Here is a 25,937-nt window from a genome sequence, read left to right as displayed (position 1 = left end):
TGGGACTGACATATATACACTACTGTATATAAAATAGATAACTAATAAGGACCTACTGTATAGCACAGGGAACTCTACTCAATACTGTGTATGACCTATATGCGAGAAGAATCTAAAAAGACTGGATATATGTATAACTGATTCACTTTGCTGTACAGCAAAAAGTAACACAATATTATCAGTCAACTATACTCCAATAAAATTTTTTTTTAAAAAAGATGTAGTAAGTATACATAGCAGAATATTATTCACCATAAAAAGAAGGAAACCTTGCCTTTTGAGACAACATGGATGGACCTTGAGGGCATTATGTTAAGTGAGACAGGCCAGACACAAAAGGACAAATATAAATACTGTATGATCTCACTTATGCGTTGAATCTAAAAAAGCTGAACTCGTAGAATCAGAGAGTAGAATGGTGGTTCCCAGAGACTGGGTAGGTAGGGAGTAGGTGGAAATGCTGTTTAGTGATACAAACTTACAAACAGACGATGCATAAATTCTGGAGAGCTAATGCACAGCATAGAGATTACAGTCAACAATAGTGTATTATATACTTCAAAATTCCTAAGAGACTAGATCTTAAACCTTCTGACTACAAAAAAATAATAATTATGTACATGGACAGAGGCATTAGCTAAAGCTACGGTGGTGATCGTAAAGCAATATACAAATGTGTCAAATTAACCCACTGGACACCTTAAATGTACACAATGTTATATATGTAAATTATATCTCAATAAAAATCAACCAAAAGGTAAAAAATTGTATACTTTAAACTGGTTAAAATTTGAAATTATAGGTTATGTTTTTTTGCCACAATAAAAACTTGGAAAGATAAAAAAAAAAAATACACATCACAGAGAATAGAGTGCTGAGGCATAAGAAATATAATTTATGTGAATTCATGCAATAAGTCATCAACAAAGCTGAATTTGAACATATTTTGTCCTGACATCGATACATGTGATATTTTACTACACAGACAGGCAAATAATGACATAAGCATATCTTTCTTAAACTATCTTTTAACAGGTATTGGCATAGAGAGCAATAAATATCCCTCTGGGAGAAAAAAAAGTACAATTAGAAAAAAGTTAGCATGAAAAATATTCCTATTGGAGAACAAGAAAATTAGCACGGTAGATTGGAAAGGTCATACAGTTGTAAAGCAGGAAATCTGAATTCTAATGGTATCTTTGGTAATTCATTTCTCTCTCCTGACCCTCATTGCCTTTATTTATCAAATAGGGATTATTTAATGCCTAAGACAGAAGGATCCACACATATTGCCCATTTATTTAGTGTTGGATACTTTCATAATATATATTGTTAAGTTTTTTTTTTTAAAGCTGTGGGAACCTGCTTTAACTTCGCGACCATAATTGGATTAAATATATGTGAAAACTGTTATGGAATTTAAAATTGCAATCAAATATTACTTCTATCATTTAATTTGGGAGAAGGTAAGAAATGATGGGCTTTTCTTAATCTTAAATGAATGTGGATACAACATTTTTCTATGCTAACAGTTTTACCCTTTTAGTCACGTTTCAGTAAAAAGTTATACTTTCAAGTTTGTTTTTTTCAAGGCATTGAATCCCCTCACCCTGGAGATGTACAGGCATAGGCTGATGAATAATTTGGTGGAACGCTGGAAAAATGGTTGAACTAGGAGGAAGACGCTTAGATTAGACTAACTGTTCTTCCAAACGCAGAAGTAATCTGATTTTCTAAGTATCCACATTCTTACTGAAATAGATTTCAAATATGGTTCAACAGTTCGCATTGTTTTTCCAAAGTATATGAGTAAATCTCTTGAGAACTGAGAGCCAAAAAAATAATAGTAATAATGTGAATAAAATTGGGAGAAAGATTGAGAGATTTGTAAACAGAGGGATATTAATCCTTTTATTAAAAACTTTCAAGTTAAGGAAGACATTCCTTGTGGTTCCCAATATTATAGTCAATTTTATTTTTAAAAGAGACTACGCTTGCTTTTTCTTAACTGGGTTTTGTTTTTTTGTTTTGTTATTTATTTTTGGCTGCGTTGGGTCTTTGTTGCTGCACACGGGCTTTCTCTAGTTGCGGCGAGCGGGGGCTACTCTTCGTTGCGACACACGGGCTTCTCATTGCAGTGGCTTCTCTTGTTGCGGAGCACGGGCTCTAGGCGCGCGGGCTTCAGTAGTTGTGGCACGCGGGCTCAGTAGTTGTGGCTCGCAGGCTTAGCAGCTCCGCGGCATGTGGGATTTTCCAGGACCAGGGATTGAACCCATGTCCCCTCCGTTGGCAGGCGGATTCTTAACCACTGTGCCACCAGGGAAGTCCTGTTTTGTTTTCTTTTCCCCCAATTTTTTACAAGTTATTTTTTATAAGTTATTTTTGATATACTAGTGTCTTGGTTTTCATTTGATTCCCATCACCTGTGCTCCCTGGAAAGCACGTGGTGCTCAAATCCTGACAATTCTCCATCAGCAACTGACACTTGGTCTTAAGCCTGTGTCACCTCTATTTTATCACCACACTCAAAGGACAGTGCCTAGTTGAATCTTTTTGAACTCACCCAAAAACATGTACTTGTAAAGAATGGAAAAAAAGTCCCAGCAACACAGCTTGAAGTAGCTGATGTGGAAAATATATTTATTAAAAAAACAACCGGAAAATCCCTGAAGCTGTATTGCTCTTACTACCCCGTCTAACACAGCCCGGTCTTTCACATCGTTTGGGAAAGGGACAGACCCCCACTGCCTAAAAATGTTTTGCCACTCCAGCCTGTTAAAAATAGTTCAATAAAGAGGGTCCAGTAAATTTTAAAACTTTGCATTTAACGGCCTCTAGGAAGATCCTGGGTATTTGGAACTCTATCCAAGCAGATGTGATTTAACTTTTCAATGCTAAGCTGAAGTATCGGGACACTGCATTAATTTTCTTGGACGTGCATTCTCATGTATTGAAAGCTACCCACCTTGATGGCCTACCGGACCTGGCATTACACCTAGACAGCACTGAAATCCTGGGGATTACAGTGAAGTCAAGGCAACACCGGGATGCTCTTAAAACAAGGCACTTAAGTTTCTGTTCGCATCTCCTTGGGTTCAACTGTCCTATAGCCATTATATGCTAAGAGGGCAAAGTCTACACATAGTCATTGACTAAGCGAACCAGAATGGGGAAGATCTCATGGATTTCTGACTCCAAGCCTGCAAAGTGAGGAACTGAGGAACGTTCTAGATAAAATATAACTCTGCTCCAAGAAAGGTAGACCCTGGAATGTGGAGAGCTTATCTCTATATTCTAACTTGTGCTAGACCATAACCATGTCCTGATAACCAGATCCACATTTGAGCACAGAATTGAGATCTTTTTCACTTCCAGTTGCATGATAACACATGTAGACATGTAATCATGAAGCCAGCTGCAGTTCCATCCAATTTAAAGGACTGTGTGTTATAAATAATGGTGTGATGTTCTCCTCCGAATAGGATTTTTATCAAAAATATGTTGTAGATTCTCAGACATTTCAGGATCAAACTTTGTACAAAAGGATATTGACTTAATGCAAATAAAAGTCCTTGTGAAATAAAATCCAATGGAATTATACATAAATCATGAATAAGTCCATCAGAGAGAAATTCTCAAGTGTTTTTGTGTTATATGTTTTAATGAGAATTCCTCTTTTATCTCGTGGCTTATTCTCATAAACAGGAAAAATAATCTTACACTTAAAGCTATGCAATAAGTAGTACACTTTGAAATATTCTTAAATTCCACTTTAATTAAAAGGGGACTCCTGAGATTGAGTTTTTATTTACTGTGAAACCATTGGAACACTTTCTCTTGATGACCCTCTCAATATACATGTCTCTTCATTCAGCACATTTGCACTGATTTTCAAATTTTATTTTTAACATGTTCATTTTATGGAGGCTCTAAGCATTTTGTACTGTGAAAGCATATTTAACGGTTCTTAAGGCTGCTCCCAATGCCATGTAAAAATGGGAAAAAGCATAGACACTGACAGTTCCCTAGGACATCATAAAGCCTAGATTTAATATTAGAAGATGAAATTCCCTTTTAATAGTTGCCCTAATCTATATTTCTAATTTATGAGAAATAATTTCTCCCAGTTAACTGGCACCATGATCTCTAAATAAACTATAAAACAAATTTGCTAGGCTCAGATGGCTGAAGAAAGACCATACATACAAACTATTATGTATAAGGTAAATAAGATACAAAGATACAATGTAGAACACAGGGAATATAGCCAATAATTTACAATAACTTTAAATGGATTATAATCTATAAAATATGCTGTACACCTGAAACTGTTATAATATATAATATATAGAGTTATAATAATCAACTCTAATTTTTAAAAAGCCCATAAAATCACAACTGACTTTTCCAGTTTGAGATGCTATCAGATATCCAAAGAGACATGACAATGTTTAACCTTTTGGAAAGCAATGTGGATTTTCAGGAAGCTCTGAATTGAAGACAGAAGTCTGGGAGTGGCTTTTAGAAAAGGGAGTTGAATGCATGGCATTAGAAAAGAATATTGGGGGGGCAGGCAAGAGAAGACAAACGTCATGAGTCAGAAGGAGCTGCAGCTACCCCAAATCTTGAGAAGGAGAAAGAAGGGAGCACGGAAGCAAGAGCGTTCAATTACAAAGAAATCGGGTAAATACACAATGAAAACAGGCTTGCACATGTGTTCATTACAGTCTCTTAAGAGGACGAAATCCAGGAGAAAAGGGAAACAACAGAAAAAGTGAGGACAGACGTCGCTCCCCGATATCAGAAGCCTCACAAAGAATTATTCCTAACAAGGAGGTGTGCAAAATACAGGACTGAAACGAGGAAGAAAGGCAGATGGTGGAGAAGGAGGTGAGGGCAGAGTGAATGTCACCTGAAATTTCTGTAGATTTGGGAAGTTTGGTGTTATCATTGTTTGCAGTTGCTATGACTGTTGATCTTGCGAGGAAAATGGAAGACACCACGTGGAGATATTCATAAATGGAGAAGGAAAGAAACAAACCAAGGAGCACGGACTAAAAGAGAAAGAGCTCAGGGAATAGAAAGTCACACCAAGGAGGGAGCCCTCCTGCACTGTTGGTGGGAATGTACGTCAGTGCAGCCACTATGGAGAACAGTATGGAGGTTCCTCAGAAAACTAAAAATAGAGCTACCATATGACCCAGCAATCCCACTCCTGGGCATATATCCAGACAAAACTATCATTCAAAAAGATACATGCACCCCAACGTTCATAGCAGCACTATTCACAATAGCCAAGGCATGGAAGCAACCTAGGTGTCCATCAGTAGATGAATGGATAAAGAAGATGTGGTACATATATACAATGGAGTATTACTCAGCCATGAAAAAGAATGAGATAATGTCACGTGCAACAACATGGATGGACCTAGAGATGATCATAGTGAGTGAAGTAAGTCAGAGAAATACAAATACCATATGATATCATTTATATGTGGAATCTAAAAATGATATAAATGAACTTATTTACAAAACAGCAGCAGACTTATAGACAAAGAGAACAGACTTGTGGTTGTAAAGGAGGAGGGTGTGGGAGAGGGAAGGATTACGAGTTTGGGTTTAGCAGATGCAAACTAGTATATATAGGATGGATCAACAAGGTCCTACTGTCTACCACAGGGAACTATATTCAATACCCTGTGATAAATCATAATGGAAAAGAATATGAAAAAGAATGTACAAATATGTATAACTGAATCACTTTGCTGTACAGCAGAAATTAACACAACATTGTAAATCAACTATAGTTGAATAAAATAAATTAAAAAACATCACATGAAGGAAAAAGCAAGGCTCATTTGATCCAATGGCTTTCGCCAAATCATTTGTAGTAGAGTATATCTATTTTTTGTTTTTACCCTGAGGTCAAATGAAAAATTTTAAATGTAGTGAAAGCCACATGGCGTTCTCACTCTCAGTGTCTGCCAAATGAGCCCGTTTGTCGAGCAGAGAGGTTCAACCTAAGTACTTGATTCTGATACGATCAACTGAGGAGGCCTTCATTAATTTATGAGTCTTTAATATTTCAGTCTTTACGTCAATGCAGAAATACAAATTACATCCTAAGAAATTATCTGGCAATTACACTGAATCGTGTAACACATATTATGACCAGAGAGTTTGCAGTGGGAGACAACTATATGCATATGGACCCAATCTCTCTTGTTAATCCAGGAATCTCCTGCAGTTTATTTTTCACTGGGGCAAGGAAAACAACAGTTGTTGCTGGATTGAAAGAATCTGTCAGTTTAATGTATACGAGACCTTGTAACTGAAGGCAAAATTTTAGGGAGAATATTTAAGCTTAAACTCTAATATTACAGTTTAGTAACAAAGCTTCTTTTACGAAGAAATAGTTCAACCAGTAGTGTCTTATTTTGTAAACTACGTAAGGTTGATCCATTATTTTAAGTTATGAATTAACATAGATTTTGTTGATAAAATCCAAAGATTTAAAGTAAATGAAATGATAAAATGTAAATGAAAATAAAACCATAGATGATTTCATTGACATCTTTCTATATCAATGGTTATTCTTTTTTTAAAAATTTATTTATTTTTATTTAGTTTTGGCCTCATTGGGTCTTCGTTGCTGCACGTGGGCTTTCTCTAGGTGTGGCGAGCGGGCTTCTCATTGCAGTGGCTTCTCTTGTTGTGGAGCACGGGCTCTAGGTAGGCGGGCTTCAGTAGTTGCAGCACATGGGCTCAGTAGTTGTGGCTCGCGGGCTTAGTTGCTCCACAGCATGCGGGATCTTCCCAGACCAGGGCTCAAACCCGTGTCCCCTGCATTGGCAGGCGGATTCTTAACCACTGCGCCACCAGGGAAGTCCCACAGTGGTTATTCTACATACTCATGCTTGTATAAGGTCAGTAGGACCTGCACAAGTAACTTCTATCCTTTTATATTGGAAGTGTTCATCACAACCTGGATTATTCCTGGTTTAGTTTATACATGAAAACAAAAATAAGAGGATACTTACAGAGAACCCTGTAAATTAACCTCAAATAGTTTTCTTTTTATTTGAGATACATTTTCTCATTTCTTTGTGTCACTCTAGAAATCCTTGATCCAAACTTCTCTTCATCAAAGTTATGGCAATTCTTCCTTAAATTCTTTGGGTGACACGGAGTTGGCAGAGACTCAAGGCTTCTTCAGTCCTCGGAATCTCAGGGAGAAGGTGGACCAGTATTTTGTTCCCTGATGCTTTTAAGCTTAGAATCATGGGTTTTGAGGATTGTTTCACCTAGGCTTAAAATCTTAGTGTAGTGATTACCGGCTTTGGGACTTTCTCAACGTTTCCAGGTTACAACAAGTTCAGACAATGTTAGAGAACGTTAAATGCAGTATATTTGTAAGGCAGCTGACAGAGAACACTCAATCTGCATTAAGTATGCACCTTCCTTGTTCACACAGAGCCCTGGATAGAGATTACTTAACTTGCCGTAGTTGGTCTGGGGTGTTTTCAGCATTAAAGCAAAAGCATTCTTGCTAAAACCAATCTCATCTCCCCCATAGTCAAGTCTTCACAGGTATCAAAATCAAACTTATGGTTACCCAAGGGGAAACGGGGGGGAAGTGATAAACTGGAAGACTGGACTGACACATACACAGTACTGTATATAAAATCGATAACTATAAGGACCTACTGTATAGCACAGGGAACTCTACTCAATACTCTGTAATGACCTAGATGGGAAAAGAATCTAAAAAAGAGTGGATATATGTGTATGTATAACTGATTCGCTTTGCTGTACACCTGAAACTAAGACAACATTGCAAATCAACAATACTCCAATAAAAATTTTTAAACAAAGACAGAATCTTTAGGAAAATGATACTGTAATACATAAGCACAAATCTGACTCCATTTTGGATCTGTTTTTAACTTTAAACTTTGTATTCTATTGCAGGGGTTCCCAACCCCCAGGTCGCGGACGGTTACTGGTCCGCAGCCTGTTAGGAACCAGCCTCTTAGGGGCAGGGCCACACAGCAGGAGGCGAGTGGCGGGCAAGCAAGCGAAGCTTCAAGCTTCATCTGCCACTCTCCATCGCTCGCATGACTGCTTGAACCGTCACCCCCAACTCCAGTCTGTGGAAAAACTGTCTTCCATGAAACCGGTCCCTGGTGCCAAAAAGGTTGGGGACCGCTGGTCTATTGCTTTAGCTTCAAGTTAAAAATGTTGCCTAGAGCCTGAAATATACAGGAGAGCCCATTTTCCAGGCTCTGACCTTTAAGGGTATAACACTTTACCACACCTATAGAGAGAAAAAGTTGCCGAACAGACAATAACATTTGTCTTGTTGGAGGTTTACAGGACCATCAAGACCTGACCTACCTGGACAGAGGCAAGAACAAAGGATTCCAACACAAAGACGTCTGCAAGACCCAACCACACCCCTGCCCCTTTTTAGTATAAAAGAAGCCTGAATTCTGACTTGGGCAAGATGGGTCTCTGGGACATTAGCCTGCCATCTTCTCAGTCTGCTGGCTTTCCAAATAAAGTTGCTATTCCTTGCCCCAGGACCTCATCTCCCCATTTATTGGCCTGTCCTGTGGCTAGCAGTACAAGCTTAGACTTGATAACGATGCCTCCTTCCTTTCATGGTTAGGAATGTTCAATCCTCTAGCTGTCTAATTTGTACATTTGACATACAGAGATTTTTCTGGTAAAAGATTATAATTCTATACCATGAGTCTATATAGTATATGTAATTCTGATTCCTCAGAGTAAGTGGTCAACACGCACTTTCTAGGTGGGGTGGTCTGCCTCTCCGAGGTCAGTGAATGTGAGGTCAGGCCTCTGCTCTACAGAGTAAAAAAAATAAACTTTCCACATCTCAGTTTCCTGCAGGTTACCTTCCTTACTCCCTCTGAACCTAGTTTATCACAAACATACGCTGTCAGAGGTGGTCGGATGTCCGAAGATAGAAAACCTTCAGGAAGAAGCATATTCGGATCCCTTATTACTGTTCCAAGCTCTGTGTATTTTTCATGCCTGATGCATTTTGAATGTCATGGAATGGAGGCGTAAAAGATGGTAGACAAATGTATCTCATACTTGAAAGATACAGACATCACGTTTGGTGGTTCCCGGTGGAAAACTGGCCGTCATTTTAGGAAGCTGATTAGGCTGGTTTGCAAACATCTTTATACCTATTTCTATTATTATTCTTTGTGTTGGCACTAATCCATCTGCCTAGACTTGCCCAGCAAACTTTGTACCCAGAGAGCGGCTGGGAATTCATCCTACACTTAATGAAGCGGGATTGTTTATATTTGCTATGCTTTGAATTCTAGAGAAGCAAACCTGTAGATTTCTGCTAACATAGACGCAGACGGCTTTGAGGTGGTTCTTACCATGTTTGTTGGATTTAAAAGTAGTCGCATTTTACTGAGAAACAGAAATAATTACCATGCGGCACTATGTACGTTTATCCAACAAAAAAGCCAGCTCCTTTATAAGCCTATTGGAAAATGAGAAATACACAGGCATGCACGAAACTCCCTCCTTTTGCATTACTGCTGCATATACATCAAAATGCCGGGTCAATATACAGCATTCAGTATTTCCCATCTCCCATGACCACCTTTCCCTACCTCAGCAGACTAGTACTTTCATAGGGGCATGGTTTGGTGTTCTAAAAAATAATTGCGAAAAAGGTTTTGAAACTAGCATGATTATATACTCTGACGTTTTTAGATACAGCATAAAATTTTATAAAATATTTATGTAAAATGTTTATGAATTGTCTATATTTAGAAAAAAAATTTTATAGGATGAGCTTCAATATCAAATTCATTAAAAGTCCACAGCAAAGCAAGTACTGAATGAAGAAAAACACAACATAATTGTAAATGGAGAAGACGATATTATATCATGAAAGCAAGAAACCTGATGCTCCCAGTAGAAAATAGAGAGAGTAATTAGTTGATTAAACTCTTGCAGAGAAAATAGGAAGAATGTCTTCAAATGTTCAGAACGAATAAATTGTCTATGGTCACAAATTTAAATCAGTTAGCATCCATAGCACATTTATTTTTAGGATGTGATGAATACTACATTGTATTTTGATGTAGAATACGATTTATTTTAAATGCTCAATAAATTGAAATTATCAAACCATTTATGTAAAATATATACATCATTGATCAACAACTATCCATACAGATTTCATATCTGCAGTGTATTGGATTTGACATGTATGAAAATTGAAATAGGCAAGTATGATGATTCAAACTGTCCCACATTTGTGATCAGAAACATTTATTCAAAATGCAGATCAAAAGTAGCCATTTTCAAGTTTGTGCATGTTGGGAATAAAATGCTTCTCTCAAAGGAAAGTCACATGATAAAAAATAAAAGAAAACCAGTAGATAGAAATCCATACGTATTTTACTGAAAGTGAAAAATTCAGCATAAATACCTCTATATTCTTCATACTGAAAAATATGTTATTTCCTAGTTTCTGCTAAAAAGTAAAGCCATAATAATTTGGTTTAAAATAATTTTCCAACACAGTTTTCTATTTCTTCCTCACTGCACTTAAAAACTTAACAGTTGAAAACTCTGGAGACGGCGTGGAGAAAAGGGAACCTTCCTGCACTGTTGGTGGGAATGTTAAGTTGGTACAGCCACTATGGAGAACAGTATGGAGGTTCCTCAAAAACTAAAAATAGTACTACCATTTGACCCAGCAATCCCACTCCTGGGCATATATCCAGACAAAACTATCATTCAAAAAGATACATGCACCCCAATGTTCACAGCAGCACTATTTACAATAGCCAAGACATGGAAGCAACTTAAGTGTCCATCAGTAGATGAATGGATAAAGAAGATGTGGTACATATATACAATGGAATACTACTCAGTCATAAAAGAGTGAAATAATGCCTTTTGCAGCAACGTGGATAGACCTAGAGATCATCATACTAAGTGAAGTCAGACAGAGAAATACAAATACCATATATCACTTATATGTAGAATCTAAAATATGACACAGATGAACTTATCTACAAAACAGAAACAGAGTCACAGACAGAACTGACTTGTGGTTGCCAAGGGGGAAGGGGTGGGGGAGGGATGGATTGGGAGTTTGGGGTTAGCAGATGCAAACTAGTATATATAGAAGGGATAAACAACAAGGCCTACTGTATAGCACAGGGAACTATATTCAATATCCTGTGATAAACCATAATGGAAAAAGAATGTGGGTGTGTGTGTGTGTACACACACACACACACACACACAGAGTACATATATATGTATGTATAATGGAATCACTCTGCTGTACAGTATAAACTAACACAACACTGTAAATCAGCTATACTTCAATTAAATAATCTTTTAAAAAATCTTAAATTCCACCCCATCAAAATAGAACAAAGCTGTTCAAAGCTACCTTTTGGGGAGAAAAAGAAAGCTCTTATTAACCAAAAAAAAAAAAAAAAAAAACCCCAAACAAACAAAAACAATAGTTAAGGTGGGAATAAAATATCACTTAATTGACTTTACTTTCTGTGGAGATAAAAACAAAAACTTCTTTATGTTATGTTGGAGGAGCTGAAGACCCCAAGCTGATAAGGAGCAAGTTCACTATTTTGTGCACTTGTTCCAGAATTTTTAATATTTTGACATCATTTTATTCCATATATAAAAACTACAAATGGAAGATATTAATTAGCCCCAAGTCTTCAGAGCTAGGAGTCAAAAGGGTTCTCTGATTTCAGTTTGGTTATCTTCCAAGTATTTCATTGTTACTCCGTAACGAAGCATGAAATTCTTGAACTTCTAATTTAAAAGAAAAAAAAATTAAAGGACTATCCTTGCACACATATATAAGCAAGCATGAGAAAACATGAATGCTATTTTATTTGCTTCCAGCAAGCCTTCAGAGGGACAGCTTCAGCTTTAAAAAATGATAAGAAAAATTCTAGGAAAGTAATAAAGTTACGTATTTTTCCCATCCAAAAATATACTAGAAGTAAAAATGCCTTCAAAATTGCACTGTTGAATATCAGAGCAAAATGACTAGACTTTTCATGAAGAAAGACATGGTAACATAAATCACTCAGGATGTAGTATTCAGCCAAAAAGTTACAACGCTGTAATGTGAAAATCTAAAAAGGCGAAAACTCTAACAGAAAAGCTTGTCTCTCATTTTCCAGGTTGGTTGCTGACTCCGCTACATTGAGTCATGCAGGGATCCAGGCTACTAATAACTTTGTTATTTTCAACTACCTAGTTATGATTGGGGTCCAGCAACCCCTCCCAGCTGGCCGCCTAATACAGGCATACACCTTGGAGATACAGTAAAGCCAAAATTACAACAAAGAGAGTTACAGGAATGTTTTGCTTTCCTAGTGCATATAACAGTTATGGATACACTAGACTGTCGTCTGTTAAGTGTGCAATAACATTAAGCCTAAAGACAACGCATATACCTTAACTAAAAAATACTTTCTTACTGAAAAATTCAAACCATCCTCGGAGCCTTCAGTGAGTCGTGACCTGAGCCATAACCTTTCTGCAAGATAATACCACAGATCACTGATCACAGATACGCAAATAATGAAAAAGTCTGAGATGTGAGAATTACCAACCTATGACCCAAAGTGAGACACAAAGTGAGCAAATGCCTTTGGAAAAATGGTGCCAATACACTTGCTCAATTAGAGTTGCCCCAAACCTTGAATTTGAGAAAAAAAAGAAAAAAAAAAAGAAAAAAAAAAAGCAATATCTGCAAAGCACAATAAAGTGAAGCACAAGGAAGTTAGGTGTGCTAGGGAAGAAGAAATGGTTTTGGTAGGATGTGGGCCGTTCTTTGCCACAGAAGGGACAACCTGGATGGAAGTACTGAATGCAGAAACGTTCTTTGGGGTACCTTCCATTTTCTTTTTGGTATTCAACTGTAATAAGATTCATAGCACTTCGGCAAATTGTTTTTTTTTAAAACTAGAATCACACTATAAAAGACCTGTAAGGACGTACTGGTTTGTCCCTGGTTTGTGCTGTTTGCATATCTGCCTAGCACAAGCTACCTCACCATTGGAACAGAGACTTTGGAAGCTCTTTTTACATTTACAAATACCTACATGGAACATCATGGTAATATTTTCCCTTTAAAATAGTATTCAGATTAGAAGGAGTCTGATTTTTATTTTTTTTTCGCCAAGCTGCATGGCTTGTGGGACCTTAATTCCCCGACCAGGGATTGAACCTGGGCCCTCGGCAATGTGAGCACAGAGGCCTAACTGCTAGACCGCCAGGGAATTCCCAGAATGAATCTGATATTAACCCATTCTGTAGGATTTGATTACACAAAAGTTTGGCTTCATTTTATAAAACAAATAGTTTACAAAATGAATTACAAAATGATTTCCAATACTGCGATTTTACTATTGTGGATTATTTTGTTTGTACAGAATCCAATTAAACCACTGCATTGGGTTTCCTTTGTCATATCAATAATAGTACTAAAAGCTCTTTACCAAGTTGCTTAATAGTGCAATCTCTTTCTGTTCAAGTATTTTTAAATGTCATTACTCTGACGTATTACTGCCAAGTACTACGAAGTCTTATAAACCAACCACGATACGTTTCGTAAAAATGAATAATTCAACTCATTTCTGGTTTCTGTTTTTTCAAAGCGTTCTTTCAAAACAATATATGATCTTCAAAGGGTAAGTAAAAATAAATTGAGGTCCCCTGAAGATTGGGACATGCTTTCTTTTTAAGTGGGATTATGTTTCCCTCTTGGTGGTTTATAACAAAATTTACTTCTTTGAAGCCCCATCTATTTATGTCAAAATGACTGTTCTTGCACAAGACAGACTGTGAACATCTGAATAAAAGCCAAGAGTTCAAATCAGTCTCCTTTAGGTGTATGATGGGTTTTCTTTCCCCTGTTGTATAGGAGCATCTCACAATGACACAATCTTTGAGGATTCATCTCTTTTATAATTAAATTGCCCTGAAGAAAGTTCCTAGTCCTCCTTTTCATCTTTCCTAATTTCTTAGCAATTTTAGCACAAGCACACATGTGATAATAAAGAATACTTGAAACAGCACAGCAAACATTAAAACTGCTTGAAGAATTAAAAGTTCAACACTCATAGTATTAATTATGTTTTCACATACCACGCTTTCTCCGTGACAGCATTTTTATCTTCGGCGGCACCATCTAAATGCTTTAAAGGAGATCAACCCTTTCCCAGGGCTATTCCCAGGTGAGCTTGCTCCTGTGACCCAGATTCTTATCTTAGTTTCTCATAAAACCTTTCAAAGATGCTCTATCCAGGACTTCCCTGGTGGCACAGTGGTTAAGAATCCGCCTGCCAATACAGGAGACGTGGGTTCGAGCCCTGTTCCAGGAAGATCCCACATGCCACGGAGCAACTAAGCCCGTGCGCCACAACTACTGAGCCCGTGAGCCACAACTACTGAGCCCACAAGCCACAACTACTGAGCCCACGTGCCACAACTACTGAAGCCCGTGCACCTAGAGCCCGTGCTCCGCAACAAGAGAAGCCACCGCAATGAGAAGCCCGCACACTGCAACAAAGACCCAAAGCAGCCAAAAATAAATAAATAATTTAAAAAAAAATGATGCTTTATCCACAATGAGTGTGTATGGAGACAGATAGATGGGTAGAGAGATCCATTCAGTCCTAGGAGGGAATCACCAGACATCATTTCATGACTTTCTCTCCTGGACTTTTCTCTGTGTATCTGCCTGAGTGGGGACCTTCCCCCCCATGGAATGATTACCCTGGTCCAGACACAGAGGCCAACACGTCTCGTTTTTTGCTCCTACCCTCTTAGTTGAAGTAGGGTTATTTTGAAGTCGGGCTATTTTTATGAGGATACAGAGGCAAACATGGATGAAGGAAGTTGCCCAGGATCACAGGGTTGGTACATAGCCTGAGGGAGACTTGAACATTGCAGCGAGAAATTTGAGTCTGTCCCCACCGTGCTATGCGACCACCGCGTGAATATATAACACTCCGCTATGTTATCACAGTAACTTTTACACGTCTTTCCAGTCCTGAGAGACCTCCCTTAGTCTCCTAAAAGGATTCACAATGTCCCAAAGGATATAAGTAGATCATAATTTAATTAGTTAATTATCCTTACTTAGCAGACTTTTAATTATGCTTTTGGAAAACACATCTCCAAATCTTTATTCTACCATTTCACTCTGCTCATAATGCCCTTTTTTCCCCATGATAAAGGTTTAATTTTTATGTATTCCAACCTGATATTCAAATGGATTTTGCTAGTTGATACTCTGCAAAATCGAATTTGTTTTTATAAAACTTACAATTTATTGTGATTTTTTAATATATTAAATAGATAGATGACAGAGAGATGGACAAAGATAGATGATATAGACAGATGATAAACAGATGATAGATAATAGATATAAAGATACATAATAGACATAGATAGATGAAAGATAATATCGATAATGGATAGAAATAGATAGATGATTGATAACTAGATACAGACATTTATGTAATCTAGTATTTACTTTTATAGATAGATGATACATGATGGGTAGATATACAGATACAGATAGATAATAGACAGATGATAAGTAGATACAGATAGATGATGGATAACAGATGTCAATAGATAACAGATGTCAATAGATAACAGATAGATGATAGATGATGGATAACAGACAGATGATAAGTAGATACAGATAGATGATGGATAACAGATGTCAATAGGTAACAGATAGATGATGGATAGATAGAAAGATAATGGATAGATACAGATGTTTAAGTCATCTAGTATTTACTTTTGTGTATGAAGTGGAGTTAAGATCCAAGCACCTATTTCCTCAGAATAAACTGGTCTGTTCCTTCGAACCCTCTAATTTCACAATTATTTGAAACCCTACATTTATTCCACCTCCAGCTGCCCTGCAGCCTCTTGTTAAGACTCTCTCTGATACTTCTTAAGCCCCCCTTTTCTTTCACACACACAGATCACTCATTATCCCCACTGGTGCAATAGCAGATGCAGGTGGATGGATAGACGCTTGGCAGGATGTGTTTCTCCACATCCTCCCCTCCAAAAGGGGCAGAGACACTAAATCCAAGTATGCTTTCCAGCTCGGGGGTCAAAGAGGAAAACGAGCATGTGGCCAGAGCAAGAGAGAGAAAGCCTGCCCTTCCCAGGGCACAGAAGCTCTGGACCACGCAGAGGCTGAAAGCAGCCTCTCTGGGAGAAGAAAAACTAGTAAGAAAGAACATCCATTGCATAAGGAAGAGCTGGTACATATATACAATGGAATACTACTCAGCCCTAAAAAAGGATGAAATAATGCCATTTGCAGCTACATGGATGGACCTAGAGATGATCATACTAAGTGAAGTAAGTCAAACAGAGAAAGACAAGTATCATATGATATCACTTATATGTGGAATCTAAAATATGACACAAATGAACTTATTTATAAAACAGAAACAGACTCACAGACATAGAGAACAGACTTGTGGTGGGCCAGAGGGAGTGGGGGAGGGAAGGGCTGGGAGTTTGGGGTTAGCAGATGCAAACCAGTATACACAGAATGGATAAACAACAAGGTCCTACTGCACAGCACAGGGAACTATATTCAATATCCTGTGATAAACCATAATGGAAAAGAATATTAAAAAATATTGTATATGTATGTATAACTAAATCCCTTTGTTGTACAGAAGTTAACACAGCACTGTAAATCAACTCTACCTCAATTAAGAAAATAAAAAATAAAAAAATACAAAGAACATCCATCAAGGCTAGCCTATGATTCTGCAATCTCCATCTCTAGGCTCTCCAGCCCTAGAAACTGTGTACCCATCGGTTTTCAAGAATTTAAAAAGCAGCAATCTTCCAATAATTAGACAGCCCCACTCTTGCTTCGGAGCTTCCAAAGAAGCAGAGAGGAGACCAGAACTCTTGGCAGAGTCCAGGATTTATCACTTTTAGAATAAAGGTCATAGTGCCTGACAACACACAACCTTGAAGAACAGACAACCCAACCTGTGGACTCTCCCTGCTATGCCCCATCCAGCCTCCTGGAATTTATCACCCTAGTGGACAGAGGCAAATCTAACCCATCAGCACTAGTGGAAAGAAACATGGAAACAAGAGAGAGGATCTTCATGTCTAGTTTATATGAGAATGTAGGTATTTTTTCAGTCTTCTTTTAAATTCATTTATCTTTCATAATCAATCTCACTTTCTATCCCTTCAGTTCTTCAATCTCACTGTTGCTAGATATTTGTACATATTTACATAATTGGGACATAAAATGTTTTGTACTAGATTTTTTCACTTAAAAATTATATCATGCTTCAATTAAAAAACAGAAAGAAAAAGAAAAGAAAAAAAATCACATCATGCAACATTCTTTTGATTTATTTAAAATTGGGCATTTAGATTATTTTTAGCAGCTCAAAAATTCAAAATGCTGTGAACCCTCTCCTGTAATAACTTGCCTCTTGGACACATTTCTAAGGATAAAGTCCTAGGACCGGAATTAGAGTCTATGGAAACAACCATTTTGAGTCCCTTGTTATTTATTGTGAATTTCTCTCAAAAACAGGGTGGCAAATACGGTAACTGACATTATTAATTAGTTAACATAAAATGTATTTTAAGACTAGCGAGCATGTGAACGTATAAGAAAGCTGATGAAGTTATTCAAAACGTAAAGTTTGACCTGAACTCCTTAGTTTGAGGGTGATTAACAAAAATTTGGGGACCTAGCCCACCTTCCCACCTTAGGTGTGAATGTCTTTGCAAAAGTTCTTCAGGTTTCAAATTCTGCCTGCAACTTAATTTCTTGATAAATGATCAAATTTTTTTGTTGTTGTTTGTTTTATATCTTTTGGGTTATATAAAAATTATGTTTTACTTACAGTGAGAACACAATACAATTTACAATTTTTCTTCCTGTAGCAGTGACCTATCTCCAGTGAAATATCCTCAGCCTCACACTCATTTTGTTACACATTTTTTATCTCCTCTCAATCCAATTTAATCCCAGAGACAAATCCCTTCATCAGTTAAAAAGTTGGCTACATATCATTCTACTCATTTCCTTTATATACTTACACAGATCTACAGACAACACATTCATTTTTGTTTTAATATACACAGAATTTTGACAGTCGGTTTTATGTGTGACCTTGGCTAGGCTATGGTGCCCAGGCATTTGGTCAAACAGTCGTCCAGATGTTGCTCTAAAGGTATTTTGTAGACGTAGCTCACATCTATATTCAGTTGACTTTAAGGGAGATGACCCTTGATCATGTGCAAGGGCACCATCCGATCTCTGAAGGCCTTACGAGCAAAAAAAACTGAGAAAGCCTGGAGAAAAAGGAATTCTGCCTCAAGCCGGTAACACAGAAGTTCTGCCTGAGTTTCCAGCCTGCTGGTCGGCCCTTCAAGTTTCACATTTGCCTGTCCAGACGATCAAGCGAGCAATTCCTTAAAATAAATCTCTTGGTTGGTTCTGGAAAACCTTAATCCAGAAATGATTCCATGCTTATTATTCATGCTATTTTTGCACCTAATATATGTTGTACCATGATTACACATTACTACAGAATGATTTATGCCTTTCCTTTTAAGGGACACATACAATTCCTCTGCGTTAGGTATACCAGATGCCTACTTATTCATTTATCTCTCGATGGATATTTTGATTGTGCTTCAAATTCCCTTTATGACACAAGACACCGAAGGGACTTATTCACGAGCCACGTGCTCTTCTCAACAATTTTATAGGGACTTCCCTGGCGGGCCAGTGGTTGGGACTTTGGCTTCCAAGGCAGGGGGAGCGGGTTCGATCCCTGGTCAGGGAGCTAAGATTCCACATGCCTCGGGGCCAAAAAACCAAAACAGAAAACAGAAGCAATATTGTAACAAATTCAATAAAGACTTAAAAAAATGGACCACATCAAAAATAAAACAAAAAAAAAACCTTGAACAATTTTATAGGTGGCAGTAATGAAAAGGAAGCTCTTGGAGAAAGACCAGCATAACCTACCTTTACTTCTAAATACAATTAAAAAAATACAACACACACACACACACACAGACACTTGTAACCACAACATCTATGAAAAGCTCCAGATGTTGACATTGTCTCAATTTCTGTATCAACAGGCATGTCCAACTGGACATGTTCCAAACAGAACTTTTGGTTCTCATGCTACAAAACTGCCTGCCTCCCATTCCCCCATTTTTACCATTTCTGCAAATGATCCCACTGTGTTGTCTAAGCCACAGTGAAAGGGTCACGATAGATTCCTCTTTTCCCGGACCCTGTGTATCTCATCCATCAGCCAGTACCTTCGACCCTACTTCCAAAATGAAACGCACACCCCGCCCCCGCCCTATGTTGCACCTCCGTCCCGTGATCAGCCTTCCTGCTGTTCTCTCTGCTTCCACTGGAACATAACTCACCCCCCCTCGGCAGCAGCCAAGGAGACACTCCTAAAGCATACATCTGATGGAGCCACTCCCTTATTCCAACTGGGTCCACCACTGTTCATGGTACTTAGATTGGAACCCAAGCATTTGCCAAGGACAACGAAACCTCATTTGCTTGGGTCCCTCTATTTGTACAGCTTTTTCACTTGCTCATAATACCGCAGCCATGTGGCTCAGCCTTCAGACGCAGCCAGCCCTGTGTTTGCTGCCGGGTATAGGCCTTGACTGCTCCTGAAGCTTCGTGGGCCGTCATCCCAATCTGCCCATCATCAGCTTCTCCGTTTCCCCATCTGCACGTAAACAGAACCTTGCCTGACCGTGTGATTCTACAGGCGCGATGTGAAGCAGACACTGACACCTGTCCTAAGGCAAACTGAACCCGTGAAAAGCTTGAGACGGTTTCTCTTTTCAGATAACGCCACGCAAAGATTTTTGTAAGAGCAGCCTGGCACATGAGTTTATGAGGACAATTTCCTGCTCGTCCTGATTTACGTAGGAAAGTGCCAAGCAGAAACAGTCAAGTGCTGATAAGATGCTTATAGGCCCACACATCAGAAGAGACAAACACCATTGGCTGTTTATACAAAGAAAAAGGGGGAAAATGGACTACTTGCAACGTGAAAATAAATCTCTTTGGTGATAATTGGTCTCTTCCGCTCCCAGATCTTGAGTTAGGGAATGAAAATTGCGTGCCATGTCTCCCTCTGAGAGGTTGAGGCGGTACGTCTTTGCATATTATGGTAAGATTTATGTGGACTCCAAATTTGATGCCCGTGGTTGAACCTATGAAATCTATGACCTTGTCTCTAGAAACCATCACCTTTCGAAATAAGAGAACGATGATATATAAAACCTTTCTCTCTCAAGGAATTTTTAATCTCTGGATTCAGGCAATTTAATGTATAAAGATTGACTGAGCACCTAATGGTAAGCCAGGTGATGCTCTAGCCCTGGGTATATTCATATCTAAATGAGATACAGTTCTTAACTCCAGGACACTTGTGATCTATTGAAGAGGTGAGGGGTTGTACCATTAATTGTGTACAGCAGAGGTTGTAACAGGGGCAGTTTTGCTCCCCCAGGCCAGGAACATTTGGCAATGTCTGTCACAACTGAGGATGCTACTGGTATCGGGGGAAGAGACCAGGGATGCTGCGAAACATCCTGGAGTGTACCCATTCCCCACCATAGCAAAGAATTATCCAGCCTCGCTTTCCCGGTAAGCAGCCTGAGTGAGGCAACCTGTAAAAAATGGTTCACTATTCACTTGACCCAGAAAACCCTACAAAATCATGCGAAGCAAGAGATTCAAATCTCTGTGTTCACTTTAAGAACACACGTGAAACTGCCCGGGCCAATAAGGGTAGGAATATCCAAAAGCCACCAAGTATCTAAAGGATGTCACTTTACAGAAGCAATGGGTGCCATTCCGTCGTCACAATGGTGGAGTTGGTAGGTGTGTCCAGTGGGGCTGGATGCAGGGTCGGTGGCCCAGAAAGAGTGCTGAATCTTTACTGCACAGGCTCACAAATGCAGAGACTAATGCTGAACTTAAGGGCTTAGATGTAGATTCTCTGGTCATCGAGCACATCCAGGTGAACAAAGCCCCCAAGATGCAGCTCAGGACTTACAGAGCTCATGGTTGGATCAACCCATACGTGAGCTCTCCCTGACACACTGAGATGACCCTTACTGAAAAAGAAGAGATTGTCCCTAAACCAGAAGAGGAGGTTGCAGAGAAGAGAAAGATATCCCAGAAGAAACTGAAGAAACAAAAACTTATGGCCCTGGGAATAAATGCTGCAAAATAAATAAATAAATACAAATAAAAGAAAAAGCAGGGAAAAAAAAAGATTATCCAGCCTCAAATGCCAATAGTGTTGTAGCTCAGAAACCCTGCTTTACACCTGAAGGAAAATAATACACGTGCAAAATAGACATATAAACACCTTAGGGCTCTGAGCATCTACAGAGAGGAACAAAGATTTGGGGAAATTTTGGAAGACAGGGAGGGTGGATGCACAGACAGGAAATCCAATTGTAGTTGCATCTTACCTTCGTGTCCTTGAAAGAGTAGTTTGCATCTTATGAAAAGACCAGTATTGAATGCAAAGAAAACTGGAGTCAGATACCTGATGCCATTCACGGATGGGCTTACCTTGGTGGGAGCAACTGGCCAAAGGTACACGTTGAGGCATCATGGCGGATGGACACCAACCTACTCCCGGTGTTGACAGGTGGGCACAGCTTTGCGGCCAATGGGAAGCTACGGATGTAAGGAGAACATCGCATGAGCATCTTGCAACCAACACCCACCAGCAAGCAACCAACAAAGCTCGGTCATATTCCAGCTTTCCCCTAGGCAAAAAATCTACTTTTAAGGACAGGTGTGGAGTTAGGACATTGTTAATATGACAACCGTCTAACAGTGCTTTAAACTGAATTAAACCTGAACTAGGGGTAGTGAAATCTTTCAAACTTTGTGCCTTGTCAAAGCTGGAGTGCAGTCCAGTGGTTAAACCTCGAATAACCAGGTCTTTATGTTTCACTTTTCCCTAACATGGGTCGAATATCCCTTTTAAACAAACATGGTTGAGTCTATGTAGATTTCCTTCCTTCAACTGGTGTATAAATTTAGAATTGCTGATATATGTGACTCAAAAGCCAACGCTCTTCAAAGTAAGCAGGTACATTTGAGAGACAAATGTCATGTGATAACACTTATATGTGGAAATTTAAAAAATGATACAAATAAACTTATTCACAAAACAGAAATAGATTCACAGACGGAGAAAATAAACTTATGGTTACCAAAGGGGAAGGCAGGGGAGAGATAAATTAGGAGCTTGGGATGAACACACACACACTACTATATATAAGATAGATAACCAACAAGGACCCACTGTAGCACAGGGCACTATACTCAATATCTTGTAATAACCTATAACGGAAAAGAATGTTCAGTGTGTGTGTGTATGTATATCTATCTATCTATATAGATACATCTATATCTATATATGTATATATATAGATATCTGAATCACTTTGCTGTATATCTGAAAATAACACATTGTAAATCAACTATATTTCAATAACAATTTTTTTAAAAAAGAAATTAACCAAAGCAAACAGATCATAAAGTTACCCAAGATCGTAAGAAAAGGAAATCATAGCACAAAGATCAAGGGATATTCCTCAATCCCAGGCTTGGGCTCTTGCATCAGAAGGGTTTGGAATGGATGGGAGCAGGCATGGCTATTACCATCTGTGAAATCATCATTCTTTGCCCCAAATCCGATTGCAACAATGCTTTCCTTTCCAAAGCAATGCTACACGGACAACCAATGCTTTAAGGCTTTGTCATGGACATAGCCTATACTCAGCAGACAGTAGATTCTCAGTTGCTTAGAACAGGTGGGGTCCGAAAAAATTAAACAAAAGCCAATCTGTCTCCTTGTCAAATCTTAGGTTGTGTGTACAACACCCTCTGCTTAGCTTCTTCTGTACATTTATATATAAAACATAGAATCTATTTTGTTTAATTAGCTACTATGCGTAAGTGATCCTGGGCCTAATGTTTTGAAGACTGCGGTGAAGAGCTTCATGAAACTGTAAGTTAATCATTGTCTCCTACACGTGCCTGCTTTTAAGACTTGTTCCCCAGCCTCCGGCGAGTGTAAAAGTGGCTGTTTGTATGAGAAAGTAGAGCTCCTCACTCAGTGATTAAAAGGAGACGCTTCTCCTTGCTACTTTCAGCTCTAAATCCCTAATGCTAAGTGGTGAGACATACACTATGTATGCCTTTATGTCTTTATATTAGACATATGTCTAATATGTCTTTCTGTTGCTGTATTTGCAAAAAATAAATTCTAGATTTTCATAATTTCATGGGATGCTGCTTGATGATTACAACTCAATGTACATAATGAAATCATATTGCTGTGTCTTACACACCCAAGAGTAGGGATGGAAAAGCAGTCATGCCTGCATTAAATAAGTGCTTGTCACGTGGCCTCCCCACTTGGAGAATCAGATTCTCTTGGGATTCACAAGCACAGCAGATCTGCTTTTTATTACGCCTGAGAAATCTTTCCATTAGACATGAGGAATCTTCCTACTTACCTGCGACTTCTACGTTATGAGTAAACAAACGCACTGTGTATGCTCAAACCCTCTGTACTGAATATAAACCATGGACTCGTTTATTAAAAAGAAATTGTAATGTGTGGTTATCTCACCCGTTCCATAGACCCCTGAGCATACAACTGAAAGGCTCACACAACCGAAGACAGCTGCAGACAGATCAAGGGATGAGGTCAATCTATTTCTTCCCAATTACTGAAGAATTATTGAAATACATCAGCCCCTGTGACTGATGGGGATATTACTGCTCTGTTTGGGATGCTTTGCTTCTGTTTTCCTATTGACTATCTTTGGTACTGGCTTATCCTTCCTATAGGGTCTACGTGCCTGTGGCTTTGATGAGACCAACCCCATGGGATAATAGTAGTGAGCTGTATTCTGTCGCTCAAAAAAACAATCTTAGTCTTTGCTGTAGAGAGGGAAATCCAGGGGGAAGGTTATGGGAATTACGTCTTTAATGTAAACTCATTACTACATCAAGAGGAAAAAGACATTTCAGATCTTCTAAGTATGGCCCAACAGCACCATTTCTTGACTCAAAAAAACTGCCTTTACTGTATCATTGTTGATTTGTTATATATTTCTGATTTATTTTGAAATCTAAAAGCAATCTTAAAACTGCAGATTGTAAGCCCTTTGATGCTTAGACATCATCCCTGTGTGAAGCAAACAAGTGAGCAATGTTGATAGAGAACAAGAACTATGGGGGTAGCTTTCTGGACGAGAGGTATTTGTGTAGGAATAGCTTTAAAAAAAACTCTACCTAGGGTTTGATGAATATGAGGTATTTGTTGGAGAACGGCTGGATCCACGTCTGAAAGCACAGACACATACTGTTGCTATAGATTATGTTATACAAGACACTCAAAGTTTATAGTTCCTTTTCTTGAGAGGGCAGTCATTATCCTTTAGCATAGAAGCTAAGAAAGAGTTTTATTCCAGGTGAGACCCTTATAAGATGTTCATATTCCATACAATATTAAAAGATGGCATCATATCCTTCTTGCCAAGTCTTTATTTAAATCCTAATCCTATAAGTGCTAAATATTTTTTATAGAATTGAAGAATAATTGTCAATGTAGGTGTGTGAATTTTTCCCCTGGTGCTTTATACAGCAGTGTTTTAATTTTTCAACTCCGAGAGCCAGGACTCCATAGATGGGCAAGCCCGTTTTCTTTGGATATGGGTGTTTAAACTCTTTTATCCCAAGGGATATCGCATCCTGTGAGGAATCTGTAAGAAAGCATTTCCCATGTTGTACAGAATCATGGTCTCTAATACAGTTCTTGTGTGTGTATGTGTGAGTGTGTGTTTGTTCGTATACCCTTGGAGAAAGGGTATTTAATGGTGCTGATCGCGATTTGTTCTTGAAACCACTGCAGACCTATTACCCTTAGATTAACTGTCATTTAATTACATCCTAGACTTATTGGTACAAAGAACAAAGGCTCTGTAAGACCGCACAGAGGACCCATTTCTCACGACAATAGTTGAACAAGAGTCCAATGTTGGTGTAGAAAAGGAACTGGATATTTGAGGGTTGACATAGTGTAAAAAGAAGAGAAGGCATTTGAAAATATTTAAGAAGAACTTGAGACAAGTAAGACAATCCATAAAGACAGGAATTATGCTGCAGCCCACAAATTTCATAGGAATCGTGGGTGTCTAAAACAAAAGAGACACAATGAGACCAAACTACGAGATATCTCAATTGTCCACGAGAGTCTGTGCAGTGGAAGAAATCAAGACGGTTCTGTATGTATGTGAAGAAATGATCATCGGCCAATGCTGATCATCCATCAGCATTCTGGATGGATTGTGTGTAGGGGGGTGGGCAGACACTAAAGTACTTGGTGCCATAGAAGTTAGGAGCACATGGGTGCAGGCAGACTGGCCAAGGGTCATTCTCAATTCCTTTACCAAGAACTCATGTGTGAAACAGAGGACCTTCTGGATCCCTTGTGGTTGGTGGTAAGGGAGCCAGGGCGTCTTAAGAGGAAACCACCTTTGAGACATAAAAACTTTACAAGAGAAGATATTCCTCATTTCTGGACCATCCCAGCCCCTGGTGCCCTTGTATTGATAGAAACACTGCCAGGGGAGGGAGAGGACTCAGATTAAATTCTGACCATCTTCACTTGGGGACGATGCCGTGTCTGTTATTCAAATCCAATAAGATGCTGCTCCTATTATTCCTGATTTATCTGCTTTCCTATCTTTTGGGATTGTCTTGCCAT

Source organism: Eubalaena glacialis, chromosome Y, assembly GCF_028564815.1.
Source record: "Eubalaena glacialis isolate mEubGla1 chromosome Y, mEubGla1.1.hap2.+ XY, whole genome shotgun sequence".
NCBI lineage: Eukaryota > Metazoa > Chordata > Mammalia > Artiodactyla > Balaenidae > Eubalaena > Eubalaena glacialis.
The sequence above is the reverse complement of the archived record's forward strand: the minus strand, read 5'-3'. Positions refer to the sequence as shown.